The sequence below is a fragment of the Mus caroli genome, chromosome 10 (assembly GCF_900094665.2).
Source record: "Mus caroli chromosome 10, CAROLI_EIJ_v1.1, whole genome shotgun sequence".
Taxonomy (NCBI): Eukaryota; Metazoa; Chordata; class Mammalia; order Rodentia; family Muridae; genus Mus; species Mus caroli.
Window position 1 is genome coordinate 109,437,406 of NC_034579.1, and position 6,000 is coordinate 109,443,405.

Below are 6,000 nucleotides of genomic sequence, written 5' to 3' on the forward strand. Positions count from 1 at the left end.
TATAATTGTTACATTGTTGTAGTTGTTGTTGTTGTGTGTGTGTATGTGTACGTGCTATCTGTGAGTGTGTGTGGTGTGTATGTATGTGGTATCTGTGTGTGTACGTGTGTGAGTATGTATGTGGTATGTGTGTATGGCTATGTGTGTATGTATGGGTATGTGTATGTATGTATGAGTGTGTGTGTGTGTGTATGTATGAGTGTGTGTATGTATGGCTATATGTGTGTATGTATGAGTGTGTGTGTGTGTGTGTATGTATGAGTGTGTGTGTGTATGGCTATGTGTGTGTATGTATGAGTGTGTGTGTGTGTGTGTGTGTGTATGTATGAGTGTGTGTGTGTATGGCTATGTGTGTGTATGTATGAGTGTGTGTATGTATGAGTGTGTGTGTGTGTATGTATGAGTGTGTGTGTGTATGGCTATGTGTGTGTATGTATGTGTGTGTATGTATGAGTGTGTGTGTGTATGGCTATGTGTGTGTATGTATGAGTGTGTGTGTGTGTATGTATGAGTGTGAGTGTGTGTGTGAGAGAGAGTGAATTGATACTTATGTCTGTAATTCCTTTATCATCCTCACCTTTCTATTCCTTGGAGGAAAATGCAGATTAAATATAAAGAATCTTTCCCTCTGATGATTACAAAAATCAATCTTGATATTGCTTGAAAGGGAAGCCAACTACAGTGCTGACTCCGTTAACTAAGGCTACTCTCAGATGATTGGGTAGCATTAATTTCTTATTAATTGATAGTCCATTAACCTCTGATGTCTTGGACTCCTAAGCAAGCAATGTAAGTGTTAAACAAAAATTAAACTTAATCGATCAAAAACCACCAACTAATCTTGAGTAGAAGCCTTCGTCACCATCATGGCCCTCCCAGGGACTAGCGGTGACCCTCTACTAGGGGATAGACAAACTCATGGACACAAAAGACAGAAGCGTGGGTCCCAGTGTGGGGGAGGAAGGGAGAGAGGGTGATTGCTAATGGGTGAAGAGTCAACAGTTAGAAAAGCGCATGATGGTGAAGGCTATAACTACAGCTACACCAAAGATGATTTGTATGGAGGAGAAAATGAAATATCACATGCATTACTTCTCAATAAAATATTTATTGACTACCCTTTTTTGTACTGGAAGTTCTAAGAATAACGCAAAAATATTTTTTAAAAGTGTTCTAAAAAAACTTACGATAAAAATAAATGATATGACCTCATGTCCTAAGTCACATATGTTAGTATCCTAATGGTTTTGCCAAAGGAAATTTTAGCAGAATAAAATTCCCTCACAGTAAGTGTCTTAGGGTTTTTACTGCTATGAAACAGACACCGTGACCAAGGCAACTCTTGTAAAGGACATAAAATTAGGGCTGGCTTACAGGTTCAGAGGTTCAATCCATTATCACCAAGGTGGGAGCATGGCAGCATCCAGGCAGGCATGGTGCAGGAGGAGCTGAGAGCTCTACATCTCCATCTGAAGGCTGCTAGTGGAAGATTGACTTCCAGGCAGCTTGGATGAGAGTCTTAAAGTCCACACCCACAGTAACATGCCTACTCCAGCAAGGCCACCCCTCCTAATAGTGCCACTCCCTGGGCCAAGCATATTCAAACCATGACAGTAACCTAAGTTCTGCCTTTTCCACTAAGAAAATAGAAAGAAGGAACTTCAAATCAACACAGGAGAACGCGGCGCCACAAATTAAAAGAGAACAGAGAATTTCAAAAGAGAGAGAAGGGAAATCACCATCAGATGCCCCAGAGACACAAAGGACAGAGTATGTAGCTTTGTATTTGACACTTAGACCTGAGCGAACCTCTTAGCTCAGTGGACCAGCACGGTCAGGAGCAACTCCAAAGCGATGCCATGCACATAGTGATTGCTAAAGAAATGCTGTTGCAGTGAAAAGGAGTGTGTTTGATGGTTTGGATTAAAATGGCACCCCCGTAGGGAGTGGCACTAGTAGGAGGTATAGCCTTGTTGGAGTAGGTGTGGCTTTGTTGGAGGAAGTGTGTTGCTATGGAGTGGCAGGGGGTGGTGGCTTTGAGGTCTCAGATGCTCCAGCCATAGCCAGTGTGGCTTTCAGTTCCTGCTGCCTGCAGATCCAGATGTAGAGCTCTCAGCTACCTCTCCGGCGCTATGTCTGCCTGCAGGCTGCCTTGCTTCTTGCCACGATGATAATGGACTGAGTCTCTGAACTAGAAGCAAGCCCCAGTGACATTTTTTCTTTTCTAAGAGTTGCGATGGTCACGGTGCCCCTTCACATCAATGAAACCCTAAGGGAGACAGTGTCCTTTGACAAAGTAAACAAAACATTTAGAAAGAAGTCTGTAAGAAATGGGGAAAGAGCAGTATTAGCAGGAATGTAGATTAAGAAAGTATCTTTACTTAAAAAAATGATTTATTTATTCATTTTATGTATCTGAGTACACTGTAGCTGTCTTCAGGCACACCAGAAGAGGGCATCGAATCCCATTACAGATGGTTGTGACCCACCATGTGGTTGCTGGGAATTGAACTCAGGATCTTCAGAAGAGCAGTCAGTGCTCTTAAATTAACCCCAGAGCCATCTCCCCAGTCCCCCCCCCCCCGCCCCGGAAGTTTATTTCTTAAGCAAACCAATTGTAGTCTAAACATATGCCAGTAGGAAGGAGAGCTCCCCATGGTGAGATGGTAAGAGGTGGCAGCAAGAGTTGGAAGAGATGAAGGAGCCAAGCCCATGAACCCGGGGTAGTCACTAGCCATGTGGATAAGGACGGGAGTCTGGCCGTCCAAGAAGAAACATTTGTGAGTGGATGAGAAGTTCCAGGGAAAGGTGAATAGTGACTTCAGGTTTATTATAAGCTAGGTAAGTCATCTGCACAGAGTAACGGTAGCAATAAAGGGCCCTACAGACATCCATGAAGACTTAGAACCAGTGTGTAAGGAGTAGAGAGAACTGTACAGAGACAGCAGCAGGGATACCGAGCATGGCAGAGATGCAGAAGCAGCTGGAGGCGGACTCACTGTAGTCAGCCCAAATGCAACTTACGTTTGTTAATTTTTATTAGTTCTTTGGGTTTTGTATAATAGATTTTGCTTATATTCACCCCTCTGAACTCTTCCCAGATTCCCTCTTACACATACACACACACACACACACACACACACGCACACACATATATACACATACACATATATGTGCATGCGTGTGTGAGTGTGTGTGTCTTTTTTAAAAAACCCTCTAGACCAGTTTGTGCTTTGTATTTTATTTTGCTTCTCCTACTTTCCTTAAAAACTCTCCCACAGTCAACACACATTCACTCATTAAAAGCCAAGGGAGATAGGTCAAGACTTTATTGATAATTTCTGTGTGTATGCACTTCATTAATATTTGAAGCGAGCACACAAAGCAATGGGTTTCATTATGGAGTGTCTTACCTGTGTGCCACTATACTGTGTTCCAGTCACCCTCCCCACCTGGCCTGCTTGGTGCTCCCCCACAGACGAATCCCCTTCCTTTATTTCATGTCCTTCCTCTTCTTCCATGTCAAAAATTTCTCCTATATCACATATGAATCTTGATATTTTGCAAACTCAGCTGTAAAGTGCCATTCTGGGTTCTAAGCAGCCCTCTGCTCCTCAGTGAGAAGGCACAAGCATAACCTGTATAACTTAGCTAAATCTCAGGTCCCCCTGTCACCTACGACGTGGTGAGAGGGCTTAGTCCTTCAGTACTCTGTCGACTGCAAGTGTACAACACTTCACTTAAGATTTCCCTGCGTTCCTTGTGATCCCAACAGTCAGCTTTGACTCTGGCCATTCACCATGCCATTTATAATAAGACTCTTTTATACCAATGTAACCCAGTTAGGGATTTTAATATTTTTTTCCCTAATAGATATTAAAACCATTCATGGATACTACTTTGCTAAAAGTTGATAATATGCAAGGATTTGTATTACATCATACTAATGGGAAAGAGTCTGGCGTCATCTTCTTGCACTTTCTTTGCAAGGTTTTAGTTTTCTGAGAGTGTTAGTGGTGGTGTAACTTAAGTCTCTGCGTCTGCTACATTCAGACCGAGGAACATCCTGGCCTACTCAAACCTAGTAGAGTGCTCATGAAGACAATTTTATTTTTTTACTTGTAAAGGATACTGGGGGCTGGGAAGATGGCTCAGCAGTTAGAAGGGCTGCTGCTCTTGCACAGGATTTGAATTTGTTTACCAGCACTTGTGTGTGTATGTGTGTGTGTATGTGTGTGTGCATGTGTATGTGTGATGTGTGCATGTGTGTGTGGTGTGTATATGTGTGTGCATGTGTGTGTATGTGCATGCATGTGTGTACATGTGTATTTATGTGTGTACATGTGTATGTGTGTGTGCATGTATATGTGTAGGGGTGTGTGTGTTTGCACGCACACTCTTACTCTCCTATAACTCTAGCTCCAGGGACTACAATACCCTCTCCCAGACTCCACGGGCATCTGAACTCACATGCACACATTTTCCCATACACACATACACATAATTAAAAAACAAAGAAAGTCTATAAAAAGAAATGTGAATGCTAGACACAATGACATTGCATCTGAGTTGGAAGAAAGCTTGGAGCTCCTAATTTCTGTATTTTAATAAAATGTGTTCTGATGAGTAATGGGTCCTGCAGCTTTTATACGCTTGGGGTTCATTTTCAATCCTTTCGTATAAATGTTATCGACTACAACACATCTCGGCTTTTCAAAGATTATGTGTTTCCTTATGTACCAAAGTTGCATCAATTTTCAATGTTTTAATTTAAACTGTAGTATTAATTTGTCAACTATTTTAGCATAATGTCTTAAATATTCCAAAAATATCTATGTCAGACTTACTAATCCTCTCTACGAAGAGTAAAACCTTGTTTTAGTAACCGCTATTCATCACTTCCACTAGGGTGAGTGGGGACTTCCCCTGACAAAGGCAATATAGAGTCCTAAGACTACGACTGTTCATGAGGCTGGTGTGTGGGGCACTGGGTAGGAAATCAAGTAAGTTCTGGCTTATGGCATTTAACCTGCTACCAGCTATGGCTTGAGTTAGGTGCCAGCTAACCATTCACAACTGGATTGTGGACAGTAAGTACTATTTACTGAGTAGCTTTTCTATTCCAAGTACTGAAGTTGCTATTCACAAACAGAATCTTCTTTGATTCTCATAATAAGCAATGTGAATCTCAGTGACCTGCACGGCTTTGGGGTCGACTTGACTGGGATGACAGAGGACGGAGTAATGAGTGACCCACAGAAAAGCTAGGTTCAAGTGGGCCCCGTGTTTTGATGGATGTACCAGCAGTTCAGAAACTCAGCACAGGAGACTGTCAGCTAGCCTTGGTAGAGGTAGTGTCTCAGGCTTCCCCTGTCTGTGATTAATGTACGGAGTTGGACCAGGGAGAGTGCCTTGCCATTCCCACGGATCTGAGATAGTGGGGTCCTGGACCGAGCAATGCTCACGCCAACAGTCCACATGCACTCAGGACTCCAGCTGCCGCTTCAGTGAAGAGGAAATGAAGATGCTGATGCGGACGAAGGGAACTGAGGTGACCCAGAAGAGTTCTAAACACTGGCATCTGTAACATAAGGGTGTTCTGTCAGACATGTTTGTACAGGCGATGCTTGGTAAGCTCTGAGTTTGGGGATAAGGGGATGACATCACCCACTTTGGGCTTTATAGCAGAGATTAAGATTGAGCCAAGCCCAGGTTATTAATACAGGAGTAATTATATCGTCCTCACCTTGCTATTTTTTTTTTCTTTTCTGAGAGCCAAAGAGTTTAATTGGGTTATTCGCATGAGCATGGGTGAAGAGCTCTTTATAGAACGTGAGCAACTCACCAGTGGCTATACCGCTGAAGAAAATATTCATTCCTCACTCAGCAGCCATTAGCCACCTATACGTCATCGGGAACTGGTGAGATTAATGAGACTCCTCTCCCTTCCACCATGGGATGCTGTGAGCCCAGTCGTGTGCAGGTCTCGTTCAGATAACC